The sequence below is a fragment of the Cherax quadricarinatus genome, chromosome 65 (genome assembly GCF_038502225.1).
Source record: "Cherax quadricarinatus isolate ZL_2023a chromosome 65, ASM3850222v1, whole genome shotgun sequence".
NCBI classification, from domain to species: domain Eukaryota; kingdom Metazoa; phylum Arthropoda; class Malacostraca; order Decapoda; family Parastacidae; genus Cherax; species Cherax quadricarinatus.
Window position 1 is genome coordinate 13668130 of NC_091356.1, and position 19635 is coordinate 13687764.

Genomic DNA, 19635 nt, shown 5'->3' on the forward strand with positions numbered 1-19635 from the left:
GGGGTACACAATACTTGCCAGGGGTACACAATACTTGCCAGGGGTACACAATACTTGCCAGGGGTACACAATACTTGCCAGTGGTACACAATACTTGCCAGGGGTACACAATACTTGCCAGGGGTACACAATACTTACCAGGGTACACCATATTTGCCAGGGGGTACACAATACTTGCCAGGGGTACACAATACTTGCCAGGGGTACACAATACTTACCAGGGGAACACAATACTTGCCAGGGGTACACAATACTTGCCAGGGGTACAGAATATTTGCCAGGGATACACAATACTTGCCAGGGGTACACAATACTTGCCAGGGGTACACAATACTTGCCAGGGGTACACAATACTTTTACAGGGGTACACAATACTTGCCAGGGTACACAATACTTGCCAGGGGTACACAATACTTGCCAAGGGTACACAATACTTGCCAGGGGTACACAATACTTGCCAGAGGAACACAATACTTGCCAGGGGAACACAATACTTGCCAGGGAACACAATACTTGCCAGGGGTACACAATACTTGCCAGGGGTACACAATACTTGCCAGGGGAACACAATACTTGGCAGGGGTACACAATAACTTCCAGGGGTACACAATACTTGCCAGGGGTACACAATACTTGCCAGGGGTACACAATACTTGCCAGGGGTACACAATACTTGCCAGGGGTACACAATACTTGCCAGGGGGAACAATACTTGCCAGGGGTACACAATACTTGCCAGGGGTACACAATACTTGCCAGGGGTACACAATACTTGCCAGGGGTACACAATACTTGCCAGGGGTACACAATACTTGCCAGGAGTACACAATACTTGCCAGGGAACACAATACTTGCCAGGGGAACACAATACTTGCCAGGGGTACACAATACTTGCCAGGGGAACACAATACTTGCCAGGGGTACACAATACTTGCCAGGGGAACACAATACTTGCCAGGGGTACACAATACTTGCCAGGGGAACACAATACTTGCCAGGGGTACACAATACTTGACAGGGGTATACAATACTTGCCAGGGGAACACAATACTTGCCAGGGGTACGCAATACTTGCCAGGGGTACACAATACTTGCCAGGGGTACACAATACTTGCCAGGGGTACACAATACTTGCCAGGGGGAACACAATACTTGCCAGGGGTACACAATACTTGCCAGGGGTACACAATACTTGCCAGGGGTACACAATACTTGCCAGGGGTACACAATACTTGCCAGGGGTACACAATACTTGTCAGCGGTACACAATATTTGCCAGGGAACACAATACTTGCTAGGGGTACACAATACTTGCCAGGGGTACACAATACTTGCCAGGGGTACACAATACTTGCCAGGGGGAACACAATACTTGCCAGAGGTACACAATACTTGCCAGGGGTACACAATACTTGCCAGGGGTACACAATACTTGCCAGGGGGAACACAATACTTGCCAGGGGTACACAATACTTGCCAGGGGTACACAATACTTGCCAGGGGTACACAATACTTGCCAGGGGTACACAATACTTGCCAGGGGTACACAATACTTGCTAGGGGTACACAATACTTGCCAGGAGTACACAATACTTGCCAGGGAACACAATACTTGCCAGGGGAACACAATACTTGCCAGGGGTACACAATACTTGCCAGGGGTACACAATACTTGCCAGGGGGAACACAATACTTGCCAGGGGTACACAATACTTGCCAGGGGTACACAATACTTGCCAGGGGTACACAATACTTGCCAGGGGTACACAATACTTGCCAGGGAACACAATACTTGCCAGGGGTACGCAATACTTGCCAGAGGTACACAATACTTGCCAGGGGTACACAATACTTGTCAGGGGAACACAATACTTGCCAGGGGTACACAATACTTGCCAGGGGTACACAATACTTGTCAGCGGTACACAATATTTGCTAGGGGAACACAATACTTGCCAGGGGTACACAATACTTGCCAGAGGTACACAATACTTGCCAGGGGTACACAATACTTGCCAGGGGGAACACAATACTTGCCAGAGGTACACAATACTTGCCAGGGGTACACAATACTTGCCAGGGGAACACAATACTTGCCAGGGGAACACAGTACTTGCCAGGGGAACACAATACTTGCCAGGGGTACACAATACTTGCCAGGGGGAACACAATACTTGCCAGGGGTACACAATAATTGCCAGGGGTACACAATACTTGCCAGGGGTACACAATACTTGCCAGGGGTACACAATACTTGCCAGGAGTACACAATACTTGCCAGGGGAACACAATACTTGCCAGGGGTACACAATACTTGCCAGGGGGAACACAATACTTGCCAGGGAACACAATACTTGGCAGTGGAACACAATACTTGCCAGGGGTACACAATACTTGCCAGGGGTACACAATACTTGCCAGGGGTACACAATACTTGCCAGGGGTACACAATACTTGCCAGGGGGAACACAATACTTGCCAGGGGTACACAATACTTACCAGGGGTACACAATACTTGCCAGGGGTACACAATACTTGCCAGGGGTACACAATACTTGCCAGGGGAACACAATACTTGCCAGGGGTACGCAATACTTGCCAGGGGTACACAATACTTGCCAGGGGAACACAATACTTGCCAGGGGTACACAATACTTGCCATGGATACACAATACTTGTCAGGGGTACACAATACTTGCCAGGGGTACACAATACTTGCCAGGGGTACACAATACTTGCCAGGGGTACGCAATACTTGCCAGGGGTACACAATACTTGCCAGGGGTACACAATACTTGCCAGAGGAACACAATACTTGCCAGGGAGCACAATACTTGCCATTGGTACACAATACTTGCCAGGGGTACACAATACTTGCCAGGGGTACACAATACTTGCCAGGGGTACATAATACTTGCCATGGGAGCACAATACTTGACAGGGGAACACAATACTTGCCAGGGGTACACAATACTTGCCAGGGGTACACAATACTTGCTAGGAGTACACAATACTTGCCAGGGGTACACAATACTTGCCAGGGGTACACAATACTTGCCAGGGGTACACAATACTTGCCAGGGGTACACAATACTTGCCAGGGGCACACAATACTTGCCAGTGGTACACAGTACTTGCCAGGGACACACAATACCTGCTAGGGGTACACAATACCTGCCAGTAGTACACAATGCTTGCCAGGTGTATACAATGCTTGTCAGTGGCACACTATACTTGCCAGGGGTACACAATACCTGCCAGGAGTACACAATACCTGTCAGGGGACAACAATGCTTGCCATGGGTACACAACACCTGCCAAAAGTACACAATACTTGCCATGGGTACACAATACTTGCCAGGGGTACACAATACTTGCCAGGGGTACACAATACTTGTCAGGGGTACACAATACTTGCCAGGGGTGCACAATACTTGCCAGGGGTACACAGTACTTGCCAGGGATACACAATACTTGCCTGGGGTACACAATACTTGCCAGGGTACACCATATTTGCCAGGAGTACACGATACTTGCCAGGGGTACACAATACTTGCCAGGGGTACACAATACTTGCCAGGGGTACACAAAACTTGCCAGGGGTACACAATACTTGCCAGGGGCACACAATACTTGCCAGTGGTACACAGTACTTGCCAGGGACACACAATACCTGCTAGGGGTACACAATACCTGCCAGTAGTACACAATGCTTGCCAGGGGTATACAATGCTTGTCAGTGGCACACTATACTTGCCAGGGGTACACAATACCTGCCAGGAGTACACAATACCTGTCAGGGGACAACAATGCTTGCCATGGGTACACAACACCTGCCAAAAGTACACAATACTTGCCATGGGTACACAATAATTGCCAGGGGTACACAATACCTGCCAGGGGTACACAATATTTGCCAGGGGTACACAATACTTGCCAGGGGTACACAATACTTGCCATGGGTACACAATACTTGCCAGGGGTACACAATACCTGCCAGGAGTATACAATACCTGTCAGAGAGCACACAATACTTGCCAGGGGTACACAATACCTGCCAGGGATACACAATACCTGTCAGGGGTACACAATACTTACCAGGGATGCACAATACCTGTTAGGGATACACAGTACCTGCCAGGGATACACAATACCTCTCATGGGTGCACAGTACCTGCCAGGGACACACAATACCTGCCAGGGATACACAACATGTCCCAGGGGTAAACAATACCTGCCAGGGATACACAATACCTGTCAGGAATACAAAATACCTGCCAGGGATACACAATACCTGTCAGGGGTACACAATACCTGCCAGGGGTACACAATACCTGCCAGGGGTACACAATACCTGCCATTGATACACAATGCCTGTCAAGGGTACACAATACCTGACAGGGGCACACAATACCTGCCAGGAATAAACAATACCTTTCACCTGCCAGGGGTACACACACACACACACACACACACACACACACACACACACACACACACACACACACACACACACACACACACACACACACACACACACAGGAATTGTGGATGAAGCGAGTGGTGGACGTGGGAGAGAGGACTGGGAGGCAGAGCTCACACCAAGAGAGGAGGAGTGGGGGAGGAGGCTGGAAGAGATCAGCAAGAAACTGAAAGAGAAAATAGCTGAAGAGAGCAGGAAATGGGAATTACAAATCACAGCAGCTGAAGCTAAGATTCAGAGCTTAGTAGAAGAACTAAAGAGTCTGAAACAGCGAAAAGAACCAAAGGACAGTACAGCCATGACACAAAGAGCTACTACAATAGTCACCGATGAGGGGACAGTAGGGAACAGAGGAGATTTACTGTACACGATGACTCCATTGGACCCAAGGGGGGCCTGGGAAAAGGCATGAAGAACAGCAAGAACTAATGAGGGGACTAAAGTCAATGAAGGACCTAAGCTATGCACAGAGGCTCTAACAGACAACTGCCATGTCCAGGAACAGATAAGCAGAGGGACACCAGATAGGGAAGAGACAGTAAGAAGCAACGCATCAATGGCAGGAACTAATTTGAATCAGAGGCTGCTCAGGGAAGCACGGTGGGAAGATGAAAGGGAGAGGGCCGTTTTTGTCTATGGGCTCCAAGAAGTAGATGGGGAAACTTACGAGGCAAGGAAACAGGAGGAGAAAAAAACAATTGAAAGCATCATGAAAGCAATAGGAGAGGACGACATGGCTCAGCTGACAAATTTTCGGAGAATTGGGTGGTTTGCAAGGGGAAAAAAGCATCCAGTCACAGTGATTTTCAAGGAAGAGTCAGCTCGAAACCGGATCCTGCATGAGAAAGCACACCTAAGGGACAATCAGGCGTTCCGTAATGTGTACCTCGACCGAGACAGAACACAAGAAGAAAGGATGACACTGACAGAGAGGGTGTAATGTCGCAAGGAGGAATGGGAGGCAAGGAAGGTGGAGAGCAGGAGAAATCAGGCCCATGTGGAAGAACAAACACAACCCCCTCCAGTACTACCCACAGAAGGAACACAACCATGGCAATCCCAAAACAATCAAATGGCCTAACCCAAAACCCACTCGCTGTACCCTCTGCCCCCATCCCCCTCAGCAGAAACCCCACCCCCACAGTAACCCACGCATGCCCCTCTGCATAAACCTCACCCCCACAGTATCCCTCAGTAACCTGCACATACCCCTCAGCTCAAACCCCACCCCCACAGAAACCCACAGTAACCCACACAATGTATCCTCTCCCCCCATCCCCCACACCAAAAACCACACCCACACAGTAACCATCAGCAACCCACACACTATACCCTCTATCCCAATCCCGCTCACCACATCCCCCTCCCCCACTGTAACCCCCATAGGCCCTCTTCCCCCATCCCCCTCACCACCACCCCCACCCCTACTGAAACCCCCCATAGGCCATCTGCCCCCACACCCCACACCACAGACCCCACCCCCACACCAACCCCCTATAGGCCCCTGCCAGGGCACCTACTTCCCCTAACCCACCTCTCTCCCCAGACCACAGTTATTGAAAAGAAGTTGAAGGTTTGGTACACGAACGCGGATGGAATAACGAATAAATGTGAGGAGTGGCATGAAAGAATCAAGTTGTCCCCAGACATCGTAGCGGTTACAGAAACAAAACTCACTGGGATAATAACAGATGCAATCTTCCCACCCGGATATCAGATCCTGAGGAAGGGTAGAAGGAACAGCTGGGAGAAGGGGTTGCACTACTAATAAAAATCAGTGGGGTTATCAAGAAATGGAAGGTATGGACAAGATCGGAGAAATGGATTACATAGTAGGTACAGTTCAGTCAGGGGAACACAAGGTAGTCATTGCAGTGATGTATAACCCACCACAGAACTGCAGGAGACCAAGAGTGGAATATGATGAGAGCAACAGAGCAATGGTGGACACTCTAGCTCTCTAGCTGAGGTGGCAAGAAAAGCTCACTCAAATAGAGCAAAATTATTGTCATGGGAGACTTCAATCACAGGGAGATTGATTGGGAAAACCTGGAGCCACATGGGGGTCCCGAAACATGGAGAGCCAAGATGATGGATGTGGTGCTGGCAAATCTCATGCACCAACATGTTAGGGATACTACTAGAGAGAGAGGGAGGATGAACCAGCAAGGCTGGACCTTGTGTTCACCCTGAGTAGCTCAGACGTTGAACACATCACATATGAAAGGCCCCTTGGAGCTAGTGACCACATAGTTATGAGCTTTGAATACATCGTGGAGCTAAAAGTAGAGAGGTTAACAGGAGTAGAAAGAGAAAAGCTAAACTATAAAAGAGAGGACTACATGGGAATAAGGACCTTCCTGCAGGAGGTTCGGTGGGAACATGAGTTGGTAGAAAAGTCAGTAAACGAAATGATGGACTTTGTAACAACAAAATGCAAGGAGGCAGAGGAAAGGTTTGTTCCCAAGGGTAACAGAAATAATGGGAAGGATATAACGAGCCCTTGGTTTATCCGAAGATGCAGGGAGGCAAAAACTAAGTGCTCAAGGGAATGGAAAAAGTACAGAAGGCAAAGGACTTAGGAGTATAAAGAGATTAGTCGACGAGACAGAAACGTGTATGCACAGATAAGGAGGGAGGCACAGCGGCAGTATGAAAATGACATAGCTTCGAAAGTCAAGTCTGACCCGAAACTACTCTACAGCCACATCAGGAGGAAGACAACAGTCAAGGACCAGATAATCAGGCTGAGGAAAGAGGGTGGGGAGCTCAAAAGAAACGACCAGGAGGTATGTGAGGAGCTCAACATGAGATTTCAGGAAGTATTTACAGTGGAGGCTGAAGGAACAATGGGAAGACAAAACAGTGGGGTACAGCAACAAGGGAAATATCAACAAGTGTTGGATGAATTACACACAACTGAGGAGGAGGTGGAGAAGCTCCTAAGTGACCTTGATACCTCAAAGGCGGTGGGACCGGACAACATCTCTCCTTGAGTCCTTAGAGAGGGAGCAGAGACACTATGTGTGCCACTAACCAAAATCTTCAACACTTCCCTTGAAACTGGGCAACTACCTGAAGTATGGAAGAAGGCAAATGTGGTCCCCATCTTTAAGAAGGGAGATAGAAATGAAGCACTAAATTACAGACCAGTGTCACTGAGTGGTGGAGCACTTGGAGCAGAACAAGATTATAAACGACAACCAGCACGGATTCATGGAAGGGAAATCCTGTGTCACAAACCTACTAGAGTTTTATGACAAGGTAACTGAAGTAAGAAATGAGAGGGAGGGGTGGGTTGATTGCATTTTTTGGACTGCAAGAAGGTCTTCAACACAGTTCCTCACAAGAGATTAGTACAGAAGATAGAGGAACAGGCACGTATAACAAGAAGGGCACTGCAATGGATCAGAGAATGCCTGTCAGGGAGGCAACAGTGAGTCATGGTCCGTGATGAGGTATCACAGTGGGCGCCAGTGATAAGCGGGGTCCCAAAGGGGTCAGTCCTGGGACCAGTGCTATTCTTGGTATATGTGAACGACGTGACAGAAGGGATAGACTCAGAAGTGTACCTATTTGCAGATGACGTGAAGTTAATGAGGAGAATTAAATCAGATGTGGACCAGACAGGTATACAAAGAGACCTGGACAGGCTGGATGTGTGGTCCAGAAATTGGCTCCTAGAATTTAACCCCGCCAATTGCAAAGTCATGAATATCGGAGAAGGGCAAAGAAGGCTGAAGACAGACTATAGGCTAGGAGGCCAAAGGCTGCAAACCTCACTCAAGGAGAAAAACCTAGGAGTGACTATAATACCGAGTACATCGCCAGAAGCACACATCAACCAGATAACTGCTGCAGCATGTGGGCGCCTGGCAAACCTGATAATAGCGTTCCAGTACATCAGTAAGGAATCGTCCAAGACTTTGGACACCGTGAACCTCAGCCCCATACTGGAGTATGCAGCACCAGTTTGGAATCCACACCTTGTCAAGCACATCAGTAAATTAGAGAGAATGTAAAGGTTTGCAACAAGACTAGTTCCAGAGCTAAGGGGAATGTCCTATGAAGAAAGGTTAAGGGAAATCGGTCTGACAACACTGGAGAACAGGAGGGTCAGGGGAGACATGATAACGACATACAAAATACTGCGTGGAATAGACAAGGTGGACAGAGACAGGATGTTCCAGAGATGGGACACAGAAACAAGGGGTCACAGTTGGAAGCTGAAGACTCAGATAAGTCAAAGGGATGTTAGGAAGTATTTCTTCAGTCATAGAGTAGTTAGGAGGTGGAATAGTCTGGCAAACGATGTAGTGGAGGCAGGAACTATACATAGTTTTAAGACGAGGTATGATAAAGCTCATGGAGCAGGGGGAGAGAGGACCTAGTAGCAACCAGTGAAGAGGCGGGACCATTAGCTGAATCTCGACCCCTGCAACCACAATTAGGTGAGTACACACACACACACACAGATACACATACACGCACACACATACACACATACACACATACACACACACACACACACACACACACACACACACGTACACACATACAGATACACACACACACACACACACACACACACACACACACACACACACACACACACACACACACACACACACACACACACATCATCTTCCTCATGTCTTCAATATTTTACCTAACTCTAATATTCAATAAACGTCTTATAAACAGTGTTTTCCACATTCTATGAATTAATTGTTCAAGCAAATGCTTCCCGTTTGTCAATTTTCAACTTCGCGAGGAAAAGACAGAGTAGACACGAAGCTATATTCTGGTAAGAAGGTGGAGGCAGGCACTCTGTGAGTCAATATAGGTCCGTGTGAGTCTGTCATGTGTGTGCCTCTCCCAGAGACAAACATGGGGAGTGGGTGGTGAGGGGGGTAGGGAGGTGAGGGGGGGAAGGGAGGTGAGGGGGCAGGGAGGTGAGGGGGGCAGGGAGGTGAGGGGGGGCAGGAAGTTCGAGTGGTTGCAAAGAATAGCAGATGTAGGTTATGAGGAAAAAGAACGAGGGATCAGGAAGGGAGGAGAGGGTAGAGAAAGAGAGGGTACAAAATGTAGTATTCATTATATTTGACGAAGAGCAGAAAGGCAGGCAAGATTTACCTGATTATATATATATATATATATATATATATATATATATATATATATATATATATATATATATATATATATATATATATATATATATATATATATATATATATATATATATATATATAGTGCCGAATATGTAAAACTGGTCAATTAGCAAGAACTCATTTAAAATTAAGTCCTTTCTAAAATTTTCTCTTATACGTTTAAAGATATATTTTTTTCATTAATGTTGATGTAAAAAATTATAATTTTGCACCAAAAGGAACTTAGAAAACTTACCTAACCTTATTATAACAAGAATAATTTATTTTAGCCTAACTAAACTAAATATATTTTAGATATGTTTACAGTAATTAAATACTAAACAAACACAATGAAATATATTTTTTTCGTTAGGTTCAGAATAATTTTGGCAAAATTATTGCATACATAAATTTTCACTTGTCCTATATGGCAAGATGAACGTTGCTATTTAAGCCAAGATCGCAAGTTCTGCCTATTCGGCACGACATATATATATATATATATATATATATATATATATATATATATATATATATATATATATATATATATATATATATATATATATATATTATGATGCGGTTAATAACATTATCAAGAGGAGCCTCACAACAGCCGGATGCCCAGCAGTAAGGGAGCCACCCCAACTATGCAGATCTGATGGCAGCCAGAAGCATCCAGATGGTATCACCCTTCAAGCCTGAACAGACGGTAAGCAGGTGGTGTGGGACTATACATGTGCATGTACCGTGGCTGATACCTATCTCCAATACACCAGGGAGGAAGGAGGGGCAGCTGCCAGCTTCAGGGAGTCCCAAAAGTCTAGAAAATATGGAGAACTTGCCCATCACTATATGTTTGTTCCCATAGGCTCAGAGACCCTTGGCTCATGGGGAAAGAGTGCATCTAAGTTCATTAAGGAGTTAGGCAAAACACTCATCAGGGTAACTAGGGATCCCAGGGCAGCTAGTTTTCTGTTCCAGCGACTCAGCGCTGCTGTTCAGAGGGGTAATGCCTGCTGTATTTTGGGTACACGCCCCAGTTCTGAAGAGCTGGATGAGATTTTCACATTATAATCAGTGACAAACACGTAACAATATGTACTAGACATGTATCTGTCACATCTCATGTACTATATATGTCATCTTTATACCAACAATGTATCTCTTAAATCTTCTGCACCATATTATGTAATAAAATAAATCTATTGGTAAAAAAGAATGAAAAGATGGAGTGGTAGCGGAAGTGGAATATTTAAACTGCTTGAGGAAGAAATCCAAATATTCTTCCTCGAAGCCTTTTTATCCACTTCTCCGAGGCTGTGGCTCCCACAATTTACACCAGAGCTCGACCCCATCCTATATATATATATATATATATATATATATATATATATATATATATATATATATATATATATATATATATATATATATATATATATATATATATATATATATATATGTATATATATATATATTATATATATATATATATATATATATATATATATATATATATATATATATATATATATATATATATATATATATATATATATATATATATATAAATATATATATATATATATATATATATATATATATATATATATATATGCAAAACAACCACTCTGAAAGAATAGAGAAATTCCAAGCGCTTTCGTGACTAGTCACATTATCAAGGAACTATGAAAGTAAAGCAACCAAAGAAGCTATATAAGGGGTCTGGCCAGCACCTCACTATCAGATCCCACAACGGTTAAACACCTGACGCGCGCCGACCCAACTTGGATAGGTCCTTTGCACAACTCACCCACAAACTATTCTACCCAAGAAAATTTAAAAATTATTATTTGTCCAGTGTATTATTAAATTCTTCCCAAATTCTATTAATTATAAATGGATCTAATTTATATAAACCAAAGGAAATATTCATATTATTGTCAAAACTGCTTTTTATGAAACAAGATTCAATTATATTCCTGTCGACCATGGACTTGCTTGATACTACTTTCTCAACTTTTTGAAAATCAATTGGATGGTTAAAATATCTTACATGAATAAATAGAGATTTTAACCATCCAATTGAATTGGCTAATGCAACCACTCCAGCCCCAGAGAGATGAACCCCATCCCTTGCATACACATCATGTTTGCCATAGAATTTGTCCCAGTTATCAATGAATAGGATTGCAAGTCCCTTGCAGTACCTGTCTAGCCAGCAATTTATACCAACTGCCCTAGACATCCATTCATTGCCCACTCCCCTTTTAGGCAAGATGCTACATATGATAGGGATCCCTCCCTTAGACCTGACTACTTCTATGGCTGACCTGTACTTATCCTGTAGCTCCTGTCTCCTGCCCTTTCCAATGTCATTTCCACCAGCACTAAGACAGATAATGGGCTTGTTCCAATTACCTGACATAATATTATCCAACCTGCTGACTATGTCACCAACACCAGCTCCTAGGAGGCACACTCTTTCTCTCTGATTTTTCTATCTCTGTTACAAAAAGCACAGTCCGTATATCTTACCTGAGAGTCTCCCACAATCAGAATATTCTTACCTTGATTAGCAGGGGAGTCAGAGGTATCTTTAACCTCACTAACCACTGAAGTACACTCGTCTTGGAGAACAGAGAATCGATTTCCTACCTTCACATCTTCTTTATTAACCCTCCTTATCTTCCTTCTTCCTTAACTGTGGACCACTTGCCACTTAAAGCGGCTGCCACTCTCACTGGTGGTAATCATTTCCTCCTTACCAGTACCAGCTGTCTCATACTCACTCTCAAACACATCTAGGCGAAGCTTCAGCCTCCTGTTTTCCTCTTGAAGAAGTAAAATCTCCTTCTTCAACACTTTAACCTGAGATTCTAAAGCACTACAACAAGCCATGGTGCTTGGTGACACTCCACGCTAATACCCAGACAGCTCAGGACAGGTATGACCACACGTGACCACTGACCTCAGCGTACTCTGACCACTGACCTCAGCGTACTAAGTCTCATTCTAGCACTCATCTTAGAGGGAACAAAAAAGTTAATTACTTAATAATTATTAGAGGAAATGAACAAAATTACAACAAGATAATGTGAAACAAGATAATACCACACGTAGTGAAACAAGATAATAACACATGTAGTGAAACAAGATAATACCACACGTAGTGAAACAAGATAATACCACATGTAGTGAAGTAAGATAATACCACACGTAGTGAAGTAAGATAATACCACACGTAGTGAAACAAGATAATACCACACGTAGTGAAACAAGATAATACCACACGTAGTGAAGCAAGATAATACCACATGTAGTGAAGTAAGATAATACCACACGTAGTGAAACAAGATAATACCACATGTAGTGAAACAAGATAATACCACATGTAGTGAAGTAAGATAATACCACACGTAGTGAAGTAAGATAATACCACACGTAGTGAAACAAGATAATACCACACGTAGTGAAACAAGATAATACCACACGTAGTGAAGCAAGATAATACCACATGTAGTGAAGTAAGATAATACCACACGTAGTGAAACAAGATAATACCACACGTAGTGAAACAAGATAATACCACACGTAGTGAAGCAAGATAATACCACATGTAGTGAAGTAAGATAATACCACATGTAGTGAAGTAAGATAATACCACATGTAGTGAAGTAAGATAATACCACATGTAGTGAAGTAAGATAATACCACATGTAGTGAAGTAATATAATACCACATGTAGTGAAGTAAGATAATACCACATGTAGTGAAGTAAGATAATACCACATGTAGTGAAGTAAGATAATACCACATGTAGTGAAGTAAGATAATACCACATGTAGTGAAGTAAGATAATACCACATGTAGTGAAGTAAGATAATACCACATGTAGTGAAGTAAGATAATACCACATGTAGTGAAGTAAGATAATACCACATGTAGTGAAGTAAGATAATACCACATGTAGTGAAGTAAGATAATACCACATGTAGTGTAGTAAGATAATACCACATGTAGTGAAGTAAGATAATACCACACGTAGTGAAGTAAGATAATACCACATGTAGTGAAGTAAGATAATACCACACGTAGTGAAGTAAGATAATACCACATGTAGTGAAGTAAGATAATACCACACGTAGTGAAGTAAGATAATACCACATGTAGTGAAGTAAGATAATACCACACGTAGTGAAGTAAGATAATACCACATGTAGTGAAGTAAGATAATACCACACGTAGTGAAGTAAGATAATACCACATGTAGTGAAGTAAGATAATACCACACGTAGTGAAGTAAGATAATACCACATGTAGTGAAGTAAGATAATACCACACGTAGTGAAGTAAGATAATACCACATGTAGTGAAGTAAGATAATACCACATGTAGTGAAGTAAGATAATACCACATGTAGTGAAGTAAGATAATACCACATGTAGTGAAGTAAGATAATACCACATGTAGTGAAGTAAGATAATACCACATGTAGTGAAGTAAGATAATACCACACGTAGTGAAGTAAGATAATACCACATGTAGTGAAGCAAGATAATACCACATGTAGTGAAGCAAGATAATACCACATGTAGTGAAGCAAGATAATACCACATGTAGTGAAGCAAGATAATACCACATGTAGTGAAGTAAGATAATACCACATGTAGTGAAGTAAGATAATACCACATGTAGTGAAGCAAGATAATACCACATGTAGTGAAGTAAGATAATACCACATGTAGTGAAGTAAGATAATACCACATGTAGTGAAGTAAGATAATACCACATGTAGTGAAGTAAGATAATACCACATGTAGTGAAGCAAGATAATACCACATGTAGTGAAGTAAGATAATACCACATGTAGTGAAGTAAGATAATACCACATGTAGTGAAGTAAGATAATACCACATGTAGTGAAGTAAGATAATACCACATGTAGTGAAGCAAGATAATACCACATGTAGTGAAGTAAGATAATACCACATGTAGTGAAGTAAGATAATACCACACGTAGTGAAGCAAGATAATACCACACGTAGTGAAGCAAGATAATACCACATGTAGTGAAGTAAGATAATACCACATGTAGTGAAGCAAGATAATACCACATGTAGTGAAGTAAGATAATACCACATGTAGTGAAGTAAGATAATACCACATGTAGTGAAGTAAGATAATACCACATGTAGTGAAGTAAGATAATACCACATGTAGTGAAGCAAGATAATACCACATGTAGTGAAGTAAGATAATACCACATGTAGTGAAGTAAGATAATACCACATGTAGTGAAGTAAGATAATACCACATGTAGTGAAGTAAGATAATACCACATGTAGTGAAGTAAGATAATACCACATGTAGTGAAGTAAGATAATACCACATGTAGTGAAGTAAGATAATACCACATGTAGTGAAGTAAGATAATACCACATGTAGTGAAGTAAGATAATACCACATGTAGTGAAGCAAGATAATACCACACGTAGTGAAGTAAGATAATACCACATGTAGTGAAGTAAGATAATACCACATGTAGTGAAGTAAGATAATACCACATGTAGTGAAGTAAGATAATACCACATGTAGTGAAGCAAGATAATACCACACGTAGTGAAGTAAGATAATACCACATGTAGTGAAGTAAGATAATACCACATGTAGTGAAGTAAGATAATACCACATGTAGTGAAGTAAGATAATACCACACGTAGTGAAGTAAGATAATACCACACGTAGTGAAGTAAGATAATACCACATGTAGTGAAGCAAGATAATACCACACGTAGTGAAGTAAGATAATACCACATGTAGTGAAGTAAGATAATACCACATGTAGTGAAGCAAGATAATACCACACGTAGTGAAGTAAGATAATACCACATGTAGTGAAGTAAGATAATACCACATGTAGTGAAGTAAGATAATACCACATGTAGTGAAGTAAGATAATACCACATGTAGTGAAGCAAGATAATACCACATGTAGTGAAGTAAGATAATACCACATGTAGTGAAGTAAGATAATACCACATGTAGTGAAGTAAGATAATACCACATGTAGTGAAGTAAGATAATACCACACGTAGTGAAGTAAGATAATACCACATGTAGTGAAGTAAGATAATACCACATGTAGTGAAGCAAGATAATACCACACGTAGTGAAGTAAGATAATACCACATGTAGTGAAGTAAGATAATACCACATGTAGTGAAGTAAGATAATACCACATGTAGTGAAGCAAGATAATACCACACGTAGTGAAGTAAGATAATACCACATGTAGTGAAGTAAGATAATACCACATGTAGTGAAGCAAGATAATACCACACGTAGTGAAGTAAGATAATACCACATGTAGTGAAGTAAGATAATACCACATGTAGTGAAGTAAGATAATACCACATGTAGTGAAGTAAGATAATACCACATGTAGTGAAGCAAGATAATACCACATGTAGTGAAGTAAGATAATACCACATGTAGTGAAGTAAGATAATACCACATGTAGTGAAGTAAGATAATACCACATGTAGTGAAGTAAGATAATACCACATGTAGTGAAGTAAGATAATACCACATGTAGTGAAGCAAGATAATACCACATGTAGTGAAGTAAGATAATACCACATGTAGTGAAGTAAGATAATACCACATGTAGTGAAGTAAGATAATACCACATGTAGTGAAGTAAGATAATACCACACGTAGTGAAGTAAGATAATACCACATGTAGTGAAGTAAGATAATACCACATGTAGTGAAGCAAGATAATACCACACGTAGTGAAGTAAGATAATACCACACGTAGTGAAGTAAGATAATACCACATGTAGTGAAGTAAGATAATACCACATGTAGTGAAGTAAGATAATACCACATGTAGTGAAGCAAGATAATACCACACGTAGTGAAGCAAGATAATACCACACGTAGTGAAGTAAGATAATACCACATGTAGTGAAGTAAGATAATACCACATGTAGTGAAGCAAGATAATACCACATGTAGTGAAGTAAGATAATACCACATGTAGTGAAGTAAGATAATACCACACGTAGTGAAGTAAGATAATACCACATGTAGTGAAGCAAGATAATACCACACGTAGTGAAGTAAGATAATACCACATGTAGTGAAGTAAGATAATACCACATGTAGTGAAGTAAGATAATACCACATGTAGTGAAGTAAGATAATACCACATGTAGTGAAGTAAGATAATACCACATGTAGTGAAGTAAGATAATATATGGAAAACTACATTTTTTGCTACGAGTGTAGAATGGAAGGTAACTGGTTTAATTTCAGGAAAAGGGAAAAAGAGTTTAAGTTCCTTGGATGAAAAGCCCTTCATAAGGTTATAAATGCAGTATAAGACGTGTTCTAAGAAGCTGTTGGAGAGGTTCAGGTGCATCTTAACCAGAGCTGCGTAAACAACCACAAGACGGTAATTTCGCCTCACAATATCTCATGAATAAATTAGCATAGACAAAGAATAAAGGATTAGGGTAAGTGGCTCGCAAGCGAACGTGCCCGGGTTGAACCCTGGGCTGGGAGGCACGTATTTGCAAGCTTTCTAACACCTGTCATAGAAACAGGAACACAGCAAAGACCTAATGATGAATAAAACACACGCACAAGACTCAGGTATTTTGTCAATAAAGACGGAACAGGGGTTATACTCACCACTAAATTAACACCTGTTCCTTGTGTCACCTAGCAGTAGATACCTGGGAGTTGTTTGTGTCACCTAGCAGTAAATACCTGGGATTTGTTTGTGTCACCTAGCAGTAAATACCTGGGATTTGTTTGTGTCACCTAGCATTAGATACCTGGGAGTTCCTTGTGTTACCTGGCACTAGATACCTGGGAGTTGCTTGAGTCACCTAGCAGTAGATACCTGAGATTTGTTTGTGTCACCTAGCAGTAGATACCTGGGAGTTGCTTGTGTTACCTAGCAGTAGATACCTGGGAGTTGCTTGTGTCACTTAGCAGTAGATACCTGGGAGTTGCTTGTGTCACCTAGCAGTAGATAACTGGGAATTGCTTGTGTCACCTAGCAGTAGATACCTGGGAGTTGCTTGTGTCACCTAGCAGTAGATACCTGGGAGTTGCTTGTGTTACCTGGCACTAGATACCTGGGAGTTGCTTGAGTCACCTAGCAGTAGATACCTGGGAGTTGCTTGTGTCACCTACCAGTAGATGCCTGGGAGTTGCTTGTGTCACCTAGCAGTAGATACCTGGGAGTTGCTTGTGTTACCTGGCACTAGATACCTGGGAGTTGCTTGTGTCACCTAGCAGTAGATACCTGGGAGTTGCTTGTGTCACTTAGCAGTAGATACCTGGGAGTTGCTTGTGTCACCTAGCAGTAGATAACTGGGAATTGCTTGTGTCACCTAGCAGTAGATACCTGGGAGTTGCTTGTGTCACCTAGCAGTAGATACCTGGGAGTTGCTTGTGTTACCTGGCACTAGATACCTGGGAGTTGCTTGTGTCACCTAGCAGTAGATACCTGGGAGTTGCTTGTGTCACCTAGCAGTAGATACCTGGGAGTTGCTTGTGTCACCTTGCAGTAAAAACCTGAGAGTTGCTTGTGTCACCTAGCATTAGATACCTGGGAGTTGCTTGTGTCACCTAGCACTAGATACCTGGGAGTTGCTTGTGTCACCTAGCACTAGATACCTGGGAGTTGCTTGTGTCACCTAGCAGTAGATACCTGGGAGTTGCTTGTGCCACCTAGCACTAGATACCTGGGAGTTGCTTGTGTCACCTAGCAGTAGATACCTGGGAGTTGCTTGTGCCACCTAGCAGTAGATACCTGGGAGTTGCTTGTGTCACCTAGCAGTAGATAACTGGGAATTGCTTGTGTCATCTAGCAGTAGATACCTGGGAGTTGCTTGTGCCACCTAGCACTAGATACCTGGGAGTTGCTTGTGTCACCTAGCAGTAGATAACTTGGAATTGCTTGTGTCATCTAGCAGTAGATACCTGGGAGTTGCTTGTGTCACCTAGCAGTAGATACCTGGGAGTTGCTTATGCCACCTAGCAGTAGATACCTGGGAGTTGCTTGTGTCACCTAGCAGAAGATGCCTGGGAGTTGCTTGTGCCACTTAGCAGTAGATACCTGGGAGTTGCTTGTGTCACCTAGCAGTAGATACCTGGGAGTTGCTTGTGTCACCTAGCAGTAGATGCCTGGGAGTTGCTTGTGCCACCTAGCAGTAGATACCTGGGAGTTGCTTGTGTCACCTAACAGTAGATGCCTGGGAGTTGCTTGTGTCACCTAGCAGAAGATGCCTGGGAGTTGCTTGTGCCACCTAGCAGTAGATACCTGGGAGTTGCTTGTGTCACCTAGCAGTAGATGCCTGGGAGTTGCTTGTGTCACCTAGCAGAAGATGCCTGGGAGTTGCTCGTGCCACCTAGCAGTAGATACCTGGGAGTTGCTTGTGTCACCTAGCAGTAGATACCTGGGAGTTGCTTGTGTCACCTAGCAGTAGATACCTGGGAGTTGCTTGTGCCACCTAGCAGTAGATACCTGGGAGTTGCTTGTGTCACCTAGCAGTAGATACCTGGGAGTTGCTTGTGCCACCTAGCAGTAGATACCTGGGAGTTGCTTGTGTCACCTAGCAGTAGATACCTGGTAGTTGCTTGTGTCACCTAGCAGTAGATACCTGGGAGTTGCTTGTGTCACCTAGCAGTAGATACCTGGGAGTTGCTTGTGTCACCTAGCAGTAGATACCTGGGAGTTGCTTGTGTCACCTAGCAGTAGATACCTGGGAGTTGCTTGTGTCACCTAGCAGTAGGTACCTGGGAGTTGCTTGTGTCACCTAGCAGTAGATACCTGGGAGTTGCTTGTGTCACCTAGCAGTAGATACCTGGGAGTTGCTTGTGTCACCTAGCAGTAGATACCTGGGAGTTGCTTGTGTCACCTAGCAGTAGATGCCTGGGAGTTGCTTGTGTCACCTAGCAGTAGATACCTGGGAG